Here is a 19,549-nt window from a genome sequence, read left to right on the forward strand (position 1 = left end):
CAGTCATGAAAATCTACTGCAAACTTCAAAAAATAAACAATAAGATTGCAAATCATACATATGTAAAATTATTAATTTTATATTTATATAATATTAATATTTTGAAGTGCTTCCATAGACATCCTTTTATTTTATATGATTAGCATTTTTTAAAACTCCACTAAGTACCTTCATACTGTCTTTTGGAGTGTCCTTATCATACTGCTCGAAGCTGTGGCTAGACATCTCTACCTTAGCCCTAAAGTGTGATCTTAACTTAGCACTTTTTATCTGTTGGTGCTAAAATGGTACTTACTTATACAATTCATGCGTTCATTCACTCATTCATTCAAAGTGTAATTATTGAATGTCTACTCAACTCTAGGCCCTGAGCATAACAAGTGAACATAACATACCAAAATCTCTGCCTTCATGAAGATTAAAATGTAAAATTGATAATAAAAAAAAACTTACAAAAATTTGCTTTGAGAACAAGATTGGACACCAAGAGGAAAGAAGAAAACAATTTAAGTCCTTAGCTATTTTCGGGGGGGGGTGTTTGGGGTTTTTTGGATGATTTAGAGCACATTCTGTCCAGGAAATCAGGGGTTCCGTTATGATCATGAATTGTGATAACCTATGGTAAAAGAACACTGCAAAGAACCAAAGAAATTACAAGCAGTTTACGGCAGTTTGCCGGTCCCATACTGTTAACAGCTCACTTATTAAAATGTGGCTTTGTTTAAAAAAAAAAAAGACAATCAAATATGCCCGAACTAGAAATAACAGATAAAGAACCTAATTAATCCAACCAGTTCCTCAGTAAAATAGGTGTTTTTAGCTTTCAATTCATTCCCATTGGTTTTAAGCCCAAGGATTGTCTCAAACCACTTAAAGAGGCATTCGACAGATGCCTAGATAAGATAGCAGTAAGTGACTTCACAGTCTTTATGTCAGTTGAGATCTCCTACTGCCCCCCACCCCCATGGAAAAATTCTACTCCAATAGCGTTCTGATGGGCCACTTTGGAGCAATCAGTGGGTTTACTACTTAGTGGGCAGATGTGATTGAAGCAAAATTGCGAGGGTAGTAAATTTGTCTTTGGCAACTCTCATCCCCATTCCTACATGTTTCCATCTTTCCTGCTCTATCACCTTCACAGCGGTGTATTTTCCTCCGTATCCTCACCCCTTTCCCAGTAAGTCCTCTACTTTGTCTTCTAGGGACTTGCCTACCCTTGGAAACACCATGGAATCTTAGGGATTTTATTTCTGCCCGCACCCACCTCCCAACTGCAGTGCCCACAGCATCATGGCCCAGTTCTCCCAGAAGTAAGGGCGTGAAGGCTGCAGCACACTAGTCCTACTAACCCTCCCCTTGCCCAGCAGCATCAGGAGTGGTCAGGCCAGTAGAAAATTCAGTTCTCGTTTCAGCAGAGAGAATTCACCCAGCAGATTAATAAAATGCTGAAGAAGCCAACTCCTTCCCTTGCCTTCTAGATGCTGAAGGTAACATGTCAATGAGGACTATTTTTTTTTTTTCTTCAATGCCCAGACCTTCCCTGTCCAACCTGGAAGGGCAATATTTCTAGGAGGGTGTTTGGGATTTCTAGTATCCAGTGAGGTAGAAGGAGAAGGGCAACCAGTTGAGACAGGGAAGATTAACATTAACATTGTTTCAAAGATGCAAGCCTTTGCAGTAGCTCTGATATCTGATATAGAGACCTTCACAATGGATCTGAGTTGCAACTCCAACTGGAAAAACTAGATCAACCAGTCACCACAACCATCTAGTCTGAAAGTAATGGAGTTAATTGATGGTACAGAAGCCACAGTCTTGTTCTATCAGCTGTAAGTGGCTGAACAGATCTGCAGCCAGGACCATCCTTAACTAGAGCGGGATTTGAGGGAAAAGATTCTGCAGACTAGCTTTGATATGTAATAGTTCTACCTTGCCTCCATTCAGTGGATCACTCCACCTTTGAATTCTGAGATGCCCCGGAAATCAAAACTGAGTAAAACGTTATTTCTCTTCATGTTAGAGAAACTGTGGCCAGATGACCTCTGTCAAATGCATCTCTGTTCCTGGAATCAAAGAAGAAACGAAGATAACAACTTTTCCGGGGGAGAAAAATGAAGCAAAGTATTAGCAGAGGTTTGTTTTCTGAGTAACTGTCATTGAAAATGGCACCTTGTAATGACTGGGAAAGAGTGACAGGTAAAGAACTTAGACCACATGGAAGGGTGAGTAGACACTTTGCCTACTTCACGCTCATCCACTGCAAGTTCCCTGAGGCCAAGACTGTGAGATCATTCTTATATCCCCAGGCCTAGCACTGGGGCCTCTGTAAATGCCCAAAAAGGAAACACTTACAAGACTCCTGAGTTTCTAAACTTCAGAAAAGTTTAGAGATTTAGAAAGGAAAGGACTTTTAAGAGACGCTGAGTACAGTTATGCTGAGCTCCTCATTTTGTGTACAAGGAAACTGAAGCTCAGAAAAGGGAAGGGACTTGACTTGGAAGTTGGTCTTATTGTTTAGGAAACTATTATGACCCCAAACTTAACTGCAAGTTTTCCTTCTTTCTGCACACATTATTTGTCACATTTTTTCTCAAGAATTAAAATAATTTCTATTTATATAATGTTTTCATGGCCATTATCTATCACTGTGGTCTGGGTGTTGGGATCCACTGATTGGCTAGAACTGAGTCACATGCTTTCCCTGGGAAGGTGGTGACAGAGGGGAGGGGTCAGAAGATGTCGAATAGTCCCTAAAAGAATATCAGAGAACTGTTACCAGAATAAGGTGACTGGGCTGTAGGCAAGCCTGCACAAGAGATCTAATGGAAAACCTACTTTTGACAATCTCTTTCTTTCCCTTTCTTTTTTTTTTTTTTTTACAATTTGTTTTTTAATGACTATATCTTCTTGGTTGTAATTTTATATTACATAGATATAACATATTTTGTTTTGTTTAATGCTAAGAAACCTAGTGGTTTGACGCTTTTGATAATTAAGGTCAGAGGTCATTTAATTTACCTTAAAAAAAAAAAAGAGAGAGGTTATTGTAAGGCTTAAATAGACTAAATTAGGACCAGAGCCCTTCAGGAAGTTCTGGGACCAGTTTGTGTCTCTGCCTCTGTCTCTCTCACTCTCTCTGAATCTCTGCTTCTCTCTCTATATTTGTTCTAGCATCTTTTCTCCACCAACCAACCTCTTCTCCTTACCCATAGTTTCTGTTCCCTCATAACTCATGAGATCCTCTCTGGATTTATCTTTCTGTTATTGCTTTCAAGCTATAGCTCCCACCATTAACTAAACAGTTTATCTAGGTATTTCATAGCCATAACTCATGAGAGAGAAATTGATGGGCTCACTGTACCTTTTCATCCAATGACCAGGTTGTTGCCCAGCTTATGACCGCTGCCATTTGGTCAGATGACCAAAACATGGCAGCTATGTATGTACGCATATTTTGTGCAACTGATACTTCAAAAATTCTCACTTAAAGATCATTTGTATTATAAAATGAGTCAGTCTGAGAGTGGACTTGGCCTTCAAATACTCTACTAGCTGGGAAATGTCTGAAGTCTCCCCTCTTCTACATAAGCCAAGCAGCCACATCAATGAAGGCAAACACTCTTTAATGTGGTATATAGTTGTGGATCCTGATGATTGTAAGGTAGCCTCAAGTAGCCTCCTCATTCCTTTTAGGGATGAAGTTCTTTTTTCCCCCACATAGTCATGCTGTTCTTTTGCCAGTGACTCATTTGTCCATTTTATCTCTCATGAAACACACACACGCACACGCACACACACACACACACACACACAAAACCCACTATGAATAGTATTTCTTAAATCACCACAGGTACTAGTACCAAACATGCAAATATAGGTAAAAAGGAGTTTGGGACATTGATATCAAGGTAACAGTAGTGTTTTGTTTTGTTTTTTTAACTGCACACATGTCTATAAACCTAATAAATAGGTTTTTTCTATTTTTAAAATAGAAGAATACAAACTTTTTTCCTTCTAGGGTAAGAATTAATATTTTTATTGACCTTTTTGAAATAAAATTTTATTTGCATCCATATGTTTTTATGAAAGAAAATTTTATTCAGATTTTCTATTTCAAGACTTCCTAAAATGTCGGGGAGTAAAAATGTTGAGCTTTAGAATGGGATCAAAATTAAGTTGTTATCAACTTAAAATAGACTTTTATAGATATAAGTTGTTATATGTAAGCCTCATGGTAACCACAAAGCAAAACCTGTAGTAAATACACAAAAGATAAAGAGAAAGGAATGTAAGCGTACCACTAAAGAAAGTCATCAAATTACAAAGGAAGAGAGAAAGAGAAGAAAGGAACAGTGAGGAACGAAACAAAAGCAGCTAGAAAGCAATTCCCAAAATAGCAATAAGCACATGACCTATCAATAATTACTTTAAATGTAAATGGACTAAATGCTCTAATGTAAGACATGGAGTGGCTGAATAGATTAAAAAAACTCAAAAAAACCAAAACCCACATAGATGCTGCCTAAAAGAGACACACTTTAGATAAAAGATTGAAAGAGAAGGTATGGAAAAAGATATTCCATTTAAATGGAAATCAAAAGAAAGCTGGAGTAGCTATACTAATACCAGACAAAATAGACTTTAAAACAAAGACTATAATAAGAGAAAAAGAAATGTGCTACATATTGATAAAGGGGTCAATCCAACAAGAAGATATAACATTTGTAATTAGTTAGGCACTAAATTTAGGGGTACCAAAATATATGGAGCAGGGACTTCCCCGGTGGGCCAGTGGGTAAGATTCCAAGCTCCCAATGCAGGGGGCCCGCATTGGATCCCTGGTCAGGGAACTAGATTCCACGTGCATGCTGCAACTAAGAGTTTGCATGCCACAACTAAGACACCTGCATGCTGCAACTGAGTCCACATGCTGCAACTAAAGATCCTGCCTGCTGCAATGGAGATCCTGCATGCTGCAACTAAGACCAGTGCAAGGAAAATAAATAAATTAAAAAAGAAAAAGAAAAACAAAACAAAATATATACAGCAAATATTTACAGACCTAAAAGAAGAAATACATAGCAATACAATAATAGTTCAGGACTCTTAATACCCCACTTCCATCAATGGATAGATCATCCAGACAGAAAATCAATAAGGAAAATTTGGATACAAACTACATGTTATACCATATTTATGGAACATTCTATCTCACGGCAGCAGAATATACATCCTTTTCAAGTGTACAAGGAACATTCTCCAGGATAGATTATATATTCGGCTACAAAACAAGTCTTACTTAAATTTAAGGAGATTGATCATATCAAGCATCTTTTCCAACCGCAGTGGTATGAAACTAGAAAACTGGAAAATTTGCAAATATGTGGAGATTAAATAATATGCTACTGAGCAACCAATGGGTCAAAGAAGAAATCAAAGAGAGAAATTTTTAAAATACCTTAAGACAGGGCTTCCCTGGTGGCGCAGTGGTTGAGAGTCAGCCTGCTGATGCAGGGGACACGGGTTCGTGCCCCGGTCTGGGAGGATCCCACATGCCGTGCAGCGTCTGGGCCCGTGAGTCATGGCCGCTGGGCCGGCGCGTCTGGAGCCTGTGCTCCGCCATGGGAGAGGCCACAGCGGTGAGATGCCCGCGTACCAAAAAAAAAAAAAAAAAAATACCTTAAGACAAAAGAAAATGGTAATGTAACATATCAAAATGTATGGGATACAGCAAAAGCAGTCCCAAGAGGGAAGTTAATGGTAATAAATGCCCACCTCAAGAAATAAGAAAAGTCTCAAATAAACAACCTAATTTTACATCTCAAGGGTATTAGGCTAAGAGAAATAAGTGAGACAGAGAAATACCATATGATCTCTCTTATATGTGGAATTAAGAAAACAAACAAAACCCAAGCTCCTAGATACAGAGAACAGATTGGTGGCAGCAAGAGGTGAGGGTTACCAGGTGGGAGAAATGGGTGAACTGTGAGGGTTTTTTTTCAGTTTAAATCAATTAAATTTAAAAAATGTAAAAAACAACCTCAGGGGAAAATTGCAGTTTCCTTTTCAGAATAATACAACTCAGCTCTCTTTCTATTATACTGACAACATTCTCATTGGAGAAATACTATAGTCTATCTGGAATCTCAAATCTTCAAACATTTTTATATGTGTATGACTAAATGATTTATAAGAAAGAATATCTAGGCACCAGTACTAACACAAAAGAACAACTTACTACCAAAGCCCTCTAACTGATCAATTATATTTTAATTTCCAGCCTCTCAGAGCTTTCAAACAAGATTACGGATCATAAAATTTATATGATCTGAATAGTCAAAAGTCTTTGAAAAACTTTAGGTATAAAACATGAAATGAGAAAATGAACTTATTCACTGCACTAAAGGAGAAATAACAGAGTACCGATCACTTAATTCCCAAAGGATAAGCATGAGAATTGGCTGTCGAGCTACCTTTATCAGAATTGAGGAAAAGGCGAAAAATAACTCGCTATTTATTTGTCCCAAGGTTCTCAGCACTGTCCTTAAGCATTTATCACTGAGGTTTCTTTTACAGGATGTACTGCCCTTCTATGATGTCTTTTATTTCTTCTGTAAAATACAGACCTAAATAGGCATTTTCATCATAAAACTGTACTGGTGAGAATTTTGCTTTTTTTTTTTTTTGGAACTTGCAATCCTCTTATAGGCTGTGAAATGCAATCTTCCATAAAAAGAAATGTGTTAAATCACACTGATTTCTATTCCAATGAAAATTACACTTTGCTTTTAATGGGAATGACTCAGTCAATCAAATTGAAAGCTGAGACATTCTGTCCCTGAATGGAAGTTTTAAAAACATAATTTCTTCTTTCTTCCCTTACACAGAGCCACCCCTCACTCACCTGAAGAACACTGAGGTGGAAGGCACATACTGAAAAAAAAAAGAATACCTAACAAATGCATCTTTCTCTACAAACTGTGGCCTTGGGTTTTAGCACAAAATCTAAATTTAAAGTCTATCTCAGATGTGCCAATAGAAAATCACAGAATTCTAAATAAAGTTAGCTGGTTGGTGGTTAGATGAAACAGTGCTGCATTAGAGATTAGATCTGATCAAATCATCTCTATGAAAAAAAAAAAATCATCTCTATGTGACTATCTTTACGGCTACATTGGGACCCCCTGAAGCTGTAGGTTTTTCTCCTTCATCACTTTAAATATGTCCTGCCACTCCCTTCTGGCTTGCAGAGTTTCTGCTGAAAGATCAGCTGTTAACCTTATGGGGATTCCCTTGTGTGTTATTTGTTGTTTTTCCCTTGCTGCTTTTAATATTTTTTCTTTGTATTTAGTTTTTGACAGTTTGATTAATATGTGTCTTGCCGTGTTTCTCCTTGGATTTATCCTGTATGGGACTCTCTGTGCTTCCTGGACTTGATTAACTATTTCCTTTCCCATATTAGGGAAGTTGTCAACTATAATCTCTTCAAAATATTTTCTCAGTCCCATTCTTTTTCTCTTCTTCTTCTGGGACCCCTATAATTCGAATGTTGGTGCCTGAGACTGTCCTCAATTCTCTTCATTCTTTTTTCTTTATTCTGTTCTGCAGTAGTTATTTCCACTATTTTATCTTCCAGGTCACTTATCCGTTCTTCTGCCTCAGTTATTCTTCTATTTATCCCTTCTAGAGAATTTTTAATTTCATTTATTGTGTTGTTGATCACTGTTTGTTTGCTCTTTAGTTCTTCTAGGTCCTTGTTAAACCTTTCTTGTATTTTCTCCATTCTATTTCCAAGATTTTGGATCATCTTTACTATCATTATTCTGAATTTTTTTTCAGGTAGACTGCCTATTTCCTCTTCATTTGTTAGGTCTTGTGGGTTTTTTCCTTGCTCCTTCGTCTGTTGTGTGTTTCCCTGTCTTCTCATTTGCTTAAGTTACTGTGTTTGGGGTCTCCTTTTCACAGGCTGCACGTTCATAGTTCCTGTTGTTTTTGGTGTCTGTCCCCAGTGGCTAAGGTTGGTTCAGTGGGTTGTGTAGGTTTCCTGGTGGAGGGGACTAGTGCCTGTGTTCTGGTGGATGAGGCTGGATCTTGTCTTTCTGGTGGGCAGGTCCACATCTGGTGGTGTGTTTTGGGGTGTCTGTGGCCTTATTATGATTTTAGGCAGCCTCTCTGCTAATGGGTGGGGCTGTGTTCCTGTCTTGCTAGTTGTTTGGCATAGGGTGTCCTGCACTGTATCTTGCTGGTCGTTGAGTGAAGCTGGCTGCTGGTGTTGAGATGGAGATCTCTGGGAGATTTTCACTGTTTGTTATTACATGGAGCTGGGAGGTCTCTTGTGGACTAGTGTCCTGAACTTCGCTCTCCCACCTCAGAGGCACAGCCCTGATGCCTGGCTGGAGCACCAAGAGCCTGTCCTCCACACGGCTCAGAATAAAAGGGAGAAAAAATTAAAGAAAGTTTTAAAGAAAGAAAGAAAGAAAGAAGGAAGGAAGGAAGGAAGGAAGGAAGGAAGGAAAGAAAGAAAGATAAAATAATATAAAGTAAAATAAAATATAGTTATTAAAATAAAACATAATTATTAAGAAAAAATTTTTTAAAAGTAAAAGAAAAAAAAACAAAACGGACAGAGAGAACCCTAGGTCAAATGGTAAAAGCGAAGCTATACAGACAAAATCACACAGAGAAGCATACACATACACACTCACAAAAAGAGAAAAAGGGAAAAAAATATATATATCATTGCTCCCAAAGTCCACCTCCTCAATTTGGGATGATTCGTTGTCTATTCATGTATTCCACAGATGCAGGGTACATGAAGTTGATTGTGGGTATTTAATCCGGTGCTCCTGAGGCTGCTGGGAGAGATTTCCCTTTCTCTTCTTTGTTCTCACAGCTCTCAGGGTTCAGCTTTGGATTTGGCTCCGCCTCTGCGTGTAAGTCGCGGGAGGGCGTCTGTTCTTCGCTCAGACAGGAAGGGGTTAAAGGAGCCGCTGATTTAGCGGCTCTGGCTCACTCAGGCCCGGGGGAGGGAGGGGCACGGCCTGCGCGGGGCGGGCCTGCGGCGGCAGAGGCTGGCGTGACGTTGCAGCGGCCCGAGGCGCGCCGTGCGTTCTCCCAGGGGAGTTGTCGCTGGATCCCGGGACCCTGGCAGTGACGGGCTGCGCAGGCTCCCCGGAAGGGGGGTGTGGATAGTGACCTGTGCTGGCACACAGGCTTCTTGGTGGCGGCAGCAGCAGCCTTAGCGTCTCAGGCCCGTCTCTGGGGTCCGCGCTTTTAGCCGCGGCTCGCGCCCGTCTCTGGAGCTCCTTTAAGCGGCGCTCTTAATCCCGTCTCCTCGCGCACCAGGAAACAAAGAGGGAAGAAAAAGTCTCTTGCCTCTTCGGCAGCTCCAGACTTTTCCCCGGACTCCCCCCCCCCACCCCTAGCCGTGGCGCACTAACCCCCTGCAGGCTGTGTTCACGCCGCCAACCCCAGTCCTCTCCCGGCGCTGCGACCGAAGCCCGAGCCTCAGCTCGCAGCCCCGCCCGCCCCGGCGGGTGAGCAGACAAGCCTCTCGGCCTGGTGAGTACTGGTCGGCACCAACCCTCCGTGCGGGGAACCTCTCTGCTTTGCCCTCTGCACCCCTGTTGCTGTGCTCTCCTCCGCGGCGCCGAAGCTTTCCCCCTCCGCCACCCGCAGTCTCCGCCCGCGAAGGGCCTTCCTAGTGTGTGGAAAGCTTTTCTCCTTCACAGCTCCCTCCCACTGGTGCAGGTCCCGTCCCTGTTCTTTTGTCTCTGCTTTTTCTTTTTTCTTTTGCCCTACCCAGGTACGTGGGGAGTTTCTTGCCTTTTGGGAGGTCTGAGGTCTTCTGCCAGCGTTCAGTAGGTGTTCTGTAGGAGTTGTTCCTCATGTAGATGTATTTCTGATGTATTTGTGGAGAGGAAGGTGATCTCCGCGTCTTACGCTTCCGCCATCTTGAAGCTCCTCCCCCCAGGATGCATCATTTTTTAGATGGAAAATTATATTTTATTTTTTATTGAAGTATAGTTGATTTACAATATTGCGTTCGTTTCAAGTATACAGCAAAATGATTCAGTTACATATATATATTTTTCACATTATTTTCCTTTATAGTTTAGTACAAGATATTGAATATTGTTGCCTGTGTTAAACAGTAAATCCTTGTTGCTTATCTATTTTATACATAGTAGTGTGTATCTGTTAATCCCATACAGTACTCCTAATTTATCTCTCTCCCCCTCCCTTTTTCCCTTTGGTAACCATAAGTTTGTTTTCTATGTCTGTGAGTCTGTTTCTGTTTTGTAAATAGATTCATTTGTATTATTTGTTAGATTCTACATATAAGTGATATATAATGTTTCTCTTTCTTTGTCTGACTTATTTCACTTACTACGATATTCTCTAAGTCCACCCAGGTTGCTGCCAAAGACAATATTTCATTCTTTTTTATGGCTGAGTAATGTTCCATTTTATATATATACTACATCTTCTTTATCCATTCATCTGTTGATGGACACTTAGGTTGTTTTCAGGTCTTGGCTATTGTAAGTAGTGCTGTTATGAGCATTGGGAATGTACCTTTTTAGTGTTCTTAACACACATTGGCAAATTACTCTCCAGAAAGATTGTATCTAATCCTTTCCCCAGCAGCATGGGACAGCATCCATTTCTCCACAACATTATCTAATATTTTGTATGAAAGTATCTCTCACTGTTATTTTGGGTGGAATAGTAATGTGACTTTGCATTTTTATTACATTTTAGGGATTTCAACAGACACAATAGTACTTCATTTTCCCCAAGAAGAAAATAGTTTAATTTTTCAGATTATTAAAATAACAAATGTTTATCATAAAAAATGAACATGATAGAAAAGTATAAGTGAGAAAGAAAGTTTCCCAAAATATCACCACTTAGAGATAACAATTGGTCTTTTGGTAAACATCTTTCCAAATATTAATCTCTGCCTATTAATATATATGGACAGAGAGACATCCTTTATTCCCATGGCTAAGTGTTATTTTGAGGTAACGTGGCTTTGCATCTGTACTCCAAAGATTTCTTTGATGCTTCTTTAGTATGCAGAATTAACTGAAGGTCAGGACCGCAGTTAAGGGCTCTTTCTCTCCAAGTGTGCAAGGACAAGTCTGGGTGGAGGAAGATCTGTTTATGTTCCACGTTCTTATCTATGTGTAGAATTGACCCTGAAAAGAGTTGTGAGAATGTATGAAAAGGTCAGTGGTTACCCTAGCACTTGCTCAGACTTGAAAGGGAAACGGGACAATGCAAATGACTCTGAATTCCCCCCTTTAAAAGAGATGCAGGGCTCCTATGTAAAACTTGTGGTAATCTACCCTCTGCAGCTGCCAATGCAGACACAGTGTTTCCTAAACAGTGGAGGCCCAGGTTCAGGCAGCAGGAGGGCCATCTATTAGCCCAGCTGCCTCACAGTGTTTTGATGAATCTAACATGTTTTGAAAACTGAAGCCTTCTAGAACTTCCTTTTACAGTTAAAAATATAAACATTTAATGCCATTTCATTTTAAATGTTTCTTCCCTCATCTATTTGTTATGATAGATTTTTCTTGGCAAGTGTGGCTTTGTCAACGTGGTACTTTCAAAGGAATTCATCTCCCTCCATGACGAGGGTTCCTATGGTTGATACCCAGGGTGAACATTTGTCTCTTTGACTGCTCGTCATCCGAACACTCTTCCTCTTGTCAGGGAAGCCCCTTCAATGGCAATCAGATGCTCTCAGCCAGGACTGGCTTAGCTCCCACCTGCCTCCTTGGCACTGGTGTATCACTGAGCTGTGTAGCTGGATCCACACCCAGCCCTGGAGTTGGCCACACCACATCCTTCTGATGCCACTTCCCCTTCTCCCAGTCACAACAACCCTTCCAGGCCTGCCGGCAACTTTTTTTCCTTCCTGGTGTTGGGCTGGAGTGGACACAGGGAAGACAGACATTTGGGGATCCTTCTCTGTCCCTCCTCAGGTTAGCCTGTCCACACCGACATAGCACAACTCCACTTCCAGTTACAGCTGGCTCAACATGATGGGGGTGTGTGTTGATGAGGGAATTGGGGGAAAGCAGGATAGGGACGTCTTCTCACTGAGGCACATGGGTTCACTTACATGAGAGGCCCATGTTCTCCTTCTGTTGTATCTGCTGTCACAACACCACCTGGGATTCAGCCCAAGGAGGCTCTGGGGACAAGACTTTTGGGTTTGTGTGTGTGTGTGTGTGTGTGTGTGTGTGTGTGTAGGTATATATGCAGACATTCTGCATGTTATATGGTTCATATTTATTGAGCATGTGCCAATATGCTCCAATATTTATTGAACTATGTGCCAAGGCCATACATTTTAGTTCACTAAATCCTCACAGTGATCCCGTGAGGTAGGAACTCAATGTACTATTAATGAACTCTGTGTTATGGATGAGGAAACCAAGTCACAAAAAGGTAAAGTAACTTGACTGGAGTCCCACAGCTAGGAAGTGGTAGAGTCAGAATTCAAAACCAGGCAGCCTAAATCTAGCCTAAACTCTTCATTATAACGTACTATTTCCCTATAAATATTGTCTATTATCACCACTATTCTATATTATAGTTGTCTCAATACTATCTCAATAAATTTTTTTAAGTGATGGAATTATTCTCAGATCATCTTTGGTGTATGACGGGCTTATAAGTGCTTTGCATGCAGATGCGCAAGGCTCCGAATGAGATTGTACAAAAAAAAATGACATGACGGTGGAGACAGAAATATGGTGGGGCTACCCTCTCCAAGACGTTTTCGGCAGGGAAAAAATTTTTTTTTCACATCTTCTTACCTTTTATTGAAAAAAATTTTAGAAAATGGCAGTTAATATTGGGCACAAACAAATCAACAGTGGAAAACACAGACAAGAGAAATCTAAAAATGCTTTTGGCTTCTTAAATTGGTTAAAAGCACAAAACGCGGGCTTCCCTGGTGGCGGCGCAGTGGTTGAGAGTCCACCTGCCGATGCAGGGGACGCGGGCTCGTGCCCCGGTCTGGGAGGATCCCACATGCCGCGGAGCGGCTGGGCCCGGGAGCCATGGCCACTGAGCCTGCACGTCCGGAACCTGTGCTCCGCAGCGGGAGAGGCCGCAGCGGTTGAGAGGCCCGCGTATTGCAAAAAAAAAAAAAAAAAAAAAAAAAAAAGCACAAAACGCAACAGGCAGAAAGTCTCTTTTAAACAAATTAAAAAGCTGTGTTTTTTCCCCCACAATTTTCCCCAAGTCAGGTATATACATACCCCAAAAAATGGTGTGTGAAGGAAAACTGTCATATACAAGGAGTTGTATTCTGAATTAAGGGAAACAGCTGTGGAAATGGGAATTAACATAGTCATGTCAGCAACAGGTTAACAGTTTAAAAAATCGAGTCTTCAGATGCCAGCGGGGAACTGTTGAATAGCTAAAAACCTTGTGCAGGCTCTGGTCTCCAGTTCTTCCCTTCATTTTTCATTCATATTTCCATCAAGAAACTGAGACTTTTTACTGGTCTTTTTCCCTCTATCATTTTAAAGTGATAAGATCTGTGTATCTCAGTGGTTCTCAAATTTTAGTGTGTCCAAACCACCTGGAGGGCTTGTTAAAAGACACTGGTCCCAGAATTTCTGATTGAGGCCTGAGAATTTGCATTTCCAACCAGTCCCCAGGTGACATTGATGCTGTTGCGCTAGGGACCACACTTCCAGGAACCACTGGTATAGATCTAAGAAGGGCACTGCAGCTGGGGGCTCTCTCCCTTATGGATTTATTTAAAGGTACCTGCGGGATCTAGGTATCGTGCCTTCAGCCCTGGATTAATTTATCCCTTTTCATCAGACTCTGATTTATGAAATGATCTAAACTCATCTCTCAGTTGTACACTGGGCCCCAAATTACCTCTGCGATCCTGTATTCGTGTGTTAGACTCTACTTATAACCTACACGTTAATCCGCTAATTGTTGGTGAACACTTATTAGATGCCTGGTGCTGTGGAAGATGCTGGAATTGCATATTGAAGAAAACCAAACACCGCTGGTACCACAAGAAGCTTACAACAGGTAGGAATCAAATACTATTCAAAAGATAAACATAAAATTCAACCGTATAAGTGCTAAGAAGGAAAAGGCCATGGGCTCTGTGATATTAAAGTTGGAGGTCTGTCTTAGATACAACTATTTTGATTCTCTTTCTCTTCTATTACTAGGTGGAAACTAAGGAGAATCTGAAAAGTTGAGTCAACACAATTTCCCCAGAGGCAAGGTGGAAGAGGAAAAGAGTCCCACGGCCATGTGTAATAACAATAACAGAGAGAAGACCAACTTGCTCAGCAGATCAGTTGACTTCTGGTGACCCAGCCTTCTAGGATTATTCCCTATCTCAAGTTACGGAATCGGTTAGTCATATGGCATCTAGACACATGGAGGTTGTTTAGGAAGGACCTTTGATAATGACATAATGGTGAGATGTAGCCAACTAAATGCCCCCTGCTCCCTCTAAAAGTTGGAAGAATGGCTACACTTGGCAATTTCTTTTTATTTTCAATTTTTAACTTTTAAAATTTGTTTCAAAGTTAAACCCAAGACACATTGACTTCATAGAAGTCCACTGAGAAATGTTTTTCTAGGCTTCCCCTCAGTCTCCCTCAACAGAGCATGTGCATGTTAATTACTTTCATTTTCCAATCACTGCTGTCCCACCACTCTACCAAGATCACCTCAACTGTGTGTGTTGTATTCTGAATGTTCTTAGTTTTACCCTAATTTCACTAACTGCAAAAGATTTTCTGGGATAAACTCCCACTTGAATCCTTTTGCTACTATATTTATAAAATAAAAATAAAGCATCTAAAATTGCAAATGTCTTTTGAATCAGAATCTTATTTACAAGAATTTACCTCACACATATACTTGTATATGTGACAAAGATGAATGTACATTTTATTGTGGTATCATTTCTATTGACGCACAAAGACTGAAAAAACCTAAATGACCTTTCAGCGGGAAGACAGTTTATATAATTTGTACTATATCCTTATAAATCATGGGAATCAAAGTTTTAAAAATATGAGGTCCCTCTACATACACATCTACTGTGAAATGAGTTTTAAGTTAATAAGTAAAAAAAAAAAAGCAAGATTCAGAACAGTATATGTGGGGACTTCCCTGGCAGCGCAGTGATTAAGAATCTGCCTGCCAATGCAGGGGACACGGGTTCGAGCCCTGATCCAGGAAGATCTCACATGCCACGGAGCAACTAAGCCCTTGTGCCACAACTACTGAGCCTGCGCTCTAGAGCCTGCGAGCCACAACTACTGAGCCCACGTACCACAATTACTGAGCCCATGTGCCTAGAGCCCGTGCTCTGCAACAAGATAAGCCACCGTCATGAGAAACCCGTTCACTGCAACGAAGAGTAGCCCCCGCTCACCGCAACTAGAGAAAGCCCATGCACAGCAACGAAGACCCAGCACAGCCAAAAATAAATAAATAAATAATTTAAAAAACTTAAAAAAAAAATAAAGTTTACTGTTTTGATGGAAAGCACGTGAAAAGCAGTGATTCATCTTTCTGCCCATGCCCAAGTATCAGAGAAAATTAACTCTTAGCTAGTGAATAACCAACAACCCAACATCTCAGCCTATATTGGCTTTAATCTTCTTTATTATTCTTTTCTCAAAATTGAGATTGCAATAGCTCTTTTTTTATGTTGTCTTAATTTTATTTATTTATTTTTTTAATTTAAATTTTTATTGAAGTATAGTTGGTTTACAATGTTGTGTTAGTTTCAGGGGTACAGCAAAGTGATTCAGATGTATATATATATTCCTTTTCAGATTCTTTTCCATTATAGGTTATTACAAGATATTGAGTATAGTTCCCTGTGCTATACAGTAAGTCTTTGTTGGTTGCAATAGCTCTTAATATGTCCCTGAGGTTAGTAAATTACAATTTTCACTATACTGCATATTGTAAGGGAAATATGTTCTGTCAAAATTTTTGAGAATTTAGACATTTGCAAAGGAGATTTGGAACATCTTTCTGTAATTACTGTGCACTGTGACAAGTACATATTTAATACCTTAGGCTATTCCTAGGGAAGGGGGAGACAGGTAGCAAAGGTTTTGTGAGGAAAATAACAAATAAAGCAAAGATCCCATTTTCAGCACGAAAAGCATTTCCTCTGTTCTGTCCAAAAAGATCAGACTCCTTACAAGACTAAGTAATGCAAAGATTGGCTCCTAAAGAGGAGAATTTTCCCCCAGAGTGTGATTTAGGGTTAGCTCTATAATCTAGGGCACACCTTCTTTCAAGGGACACGTTCTTGACTGCAGAGAATTAAAAATGTAACCGAACCCGACTTTTCTAGCAGGCTCTGGACCCTGGAAAAGCTCCATGGTGCAACTGGAGAAAAAAAAAAAAAATAGGCCAGTTGGCAGCCAGGACTAAGGTCGGTGAGATTAGGGGAAAGGAACCTGGACCAAGTCTCTAAATGGTTCTTCATGCCAAGGGCTGACCAGTGGTCTTCAGTGGCATGCCGTACTTTAATCAAAGCATCTATGAGAATATTATATTTAAATAAAGCACAGATAAGAAGAGCATTGCTCTGCACCCTACAAAAAATGCCGCCTGACCTACTGTACCACAGGAGCATAATGAAAATACTTTGTTTTGAATGGTTTCAGCTAGGCAATCTGAGTGCATAGCAAGTTGCATGTTGAACTTGAGTTGTGCAAATTTGGAAAATCTTTTGTAAGTTTGTGGAAGTTAGATTTCTTTCTCTTGACAAATGTAATTTTGTGTATGACCGTATGTGTAACATTTTTAGCGTTTAAGAACTGACATACCTGTATGCTTTGTTAAAGAGTAAGAAGAGGAAGTACCAACTTTGGTTAGTTCTACTCTTTTTTTTTTCTGCTTCTTTTTTGTTTTATTCACTAGTTTGTTGTATATTTTTAGATTCCATATATAAGTGATATCACACAGTATTTGTCTTTCTCTGTCTGACTTATTTTAATTCTACTCTTAATAATTAAATCAGTCATTGCTATTTTCCCTTTAGAACATCCTGTGACCTTGAACAGTACTGGGTTCAGTCTAATATGGTCTCCTGGCTAAAAAATTATCTGTCAATTATCATTGCTTTCAACAGAATCTAAAGGTTAGACTGATCAGATGAAATGTAGTCTGGATAATCAGGTTCCATGAATAACTCAAATGGTAAATCTGGTTTTCTTTCGAAAATTAATACTTTATAAAATAAAATTTTATTCCTAAAACTGAGCAGAATCAACTTCATGCCTTTTAATGATGCTTAAAATGTACATTGTAGCAAAACCCATATTTATCCTGAAAATATGTCAACAACTTATGAAGGGATATTTGCAGTGAATGAAACTATCTTTTTCAAACAATTTTTGAGTTTACATGTGGATCAGCTATTTTGACTGATAAACTCATTCTTTTTTTTCATTTATTTTATTTTTTTAATTTTTGGCTGTGTTGGGTCTTTGTTGCTACATGTGGGCTTTTCTCTAGTTGTGGTGAGCGGGGGCTACTCTTTGTTGCGGTGTGCAGGCTTCTCATTGCGGTGGCTTCTCTTGTTGCAGAGCACGGGCTCTAGGCGCGTGGGCTTCAGTAGCTGTGGCACGTGGGTTCAGTAGTTGTGGCTTGCGGGCCCTAGAGCGCAGGCTCAGTAGTTGTGGCACATGGGCTTAGTTGCTCCGCGGCATGTGGGATCTTCCTGGACCAGGGCTCGAACCCATGTCCCCTGCATTGGCAGGCAGATTCTTAACCACTGCACCACCAGGGAAGCCTGATAAACTCATTCTTGTTAATCTAACAACAAATAGATTCAAATAAATATCTGGCTTAATTGATGTTTTTGATTGAGTTGACTTATTGCTTAAAGCGTTTAGCCAAACTGACTTCTTTTGCTATTTAGTAGTCACAACTACTATATTTAAGGTTTGATTTGCAGTCTAGATAAGCCAAGAAGCCCAGAGTGATCACCTCGTGATTTTAAAGGTGACTCCATCACAGGGAAAAAATCAGAGGACAAAGTTGGAAGATTGTCTTCTGTAATATCTAGAGTACAAGATTTCTTAAGGAGAAAAATCTAGAAGTGCGCTATTACATTGCTGAAGACATATTGGGTGGTTGCTAACTTCCTTCAACACCGAAACTTGAATGTTCATGCTTACAGCATGAATGACTGTTGTTCATTGCACAATGAAATGTGCCGTGTGCCTCACATAAGCGGACTGTGAGCATGTGATTAATCTCAGCATCCTCTTTGACACGAGGCAGATGATACATCATGACTGACGAGGGATCCGTTCCTTCTGGTAGTTTTAATGCAATGGGGCAAGATGATAATAGGGAAGTAAAAGAGGAAGCCAAATACACAATATATTTTTAAAAAATTTTGCCTTCTGTTTTACAGACTGTACTTTTGGTCTCGTTTGTGAGCGTGAGAAAGGAAGTATGAGGTGGAATTTGAATCAGCTTCTCTTTTCAACGTTGGTCATTACCTTAAACAAGAGTGTTTCTGTGCCTTGGTTCATCCCTCAGCAAGAAGGAGGGAGACGTGAGACAGGAGTGTGACTCGCATTTCCTGAGTGTTTGTTCTGTGCCAGCTCTGGTTCTGGGCACTTTACCTATGACATCACTGACTCAGAGTGGCACGACCAGTAGTGTTAAGGGTGGACCCTGGGAGCAGGGTCCCTGATTGGAGTCCTAGTTCAGCCATTCACTCCTGTGACTTTGGGCAAGTTATCCACTATTGCTACCAACTCACACTCATTGAGCTTTTCCCCTGTACTAGACACTGTATCAAGTGTTTTTCTTATTTATTTATTTGGATCCTCACAACATCCTTATCATAAGGTTGTACTGTCGCTATTTTGAAGACATTCAAGGTAAAGAGAAGTGAAGGGAGAGAGACTGGTGTAAAGATTAAAATCATCTGGTTCTAGAGCAACACTGCTCATGTTCACATCACAGCTAGACCACTTATTAGTTGTGTCAGTTTAGGCAAATTATTTAACCTCTCTGGAGACACATAGAGCATACTTTGAACAGTGCTGGGCACACAGGAAAAGCTTAGTGAATGTCAGCTATTATTGTAGTTTGGTGAAATGGCAAGTATCCCTGTTTGCAAAATATATTTACTGCTCGGTTTTGAGTATCCAAGAGATGGAACAGACATCTTGTCTTTAGGACTGTGATTTGAGGCCAGTCACCGTACAGCACACACAGGTATGTGTATGAGGGTATTCAGGACTGTGCATCCTCTCTCTGGTCTGTCTCTTTTCTACCAAGAACTCTTTTGGTTCCTCTTTTGGGTTGGCGTGGGGATGAGTGCGAAGGGGAGGGTACCATGCCTTTGTGATGTCTCTGAAGAGCAAACCAGGGCTGCAGTAAGGAGTGTCATTGAGTGTGTGGTTGGTCGTCCCCAAGTCCAAGGCCACCAGCATCGTGACAACAGGAGTGTCTGCAACGTGTAACACACCCAGTGGAAAGAAACCTC

Source organism: Orcinus orca, chromosome 4, assembly GCF_937001465.1.
Source record: "Orcinus orca chromosome 4, mOrcOrc1.1, whole genome shotgun sequence".
In the NCBI taxonomy this organism is placed as follows: domain Eukaryota; kingdom Metazoa; phylum Chordata; class Mammalia; order Artiodactyla; family Delphinidae; genus Orcinus; species Orcinus orca.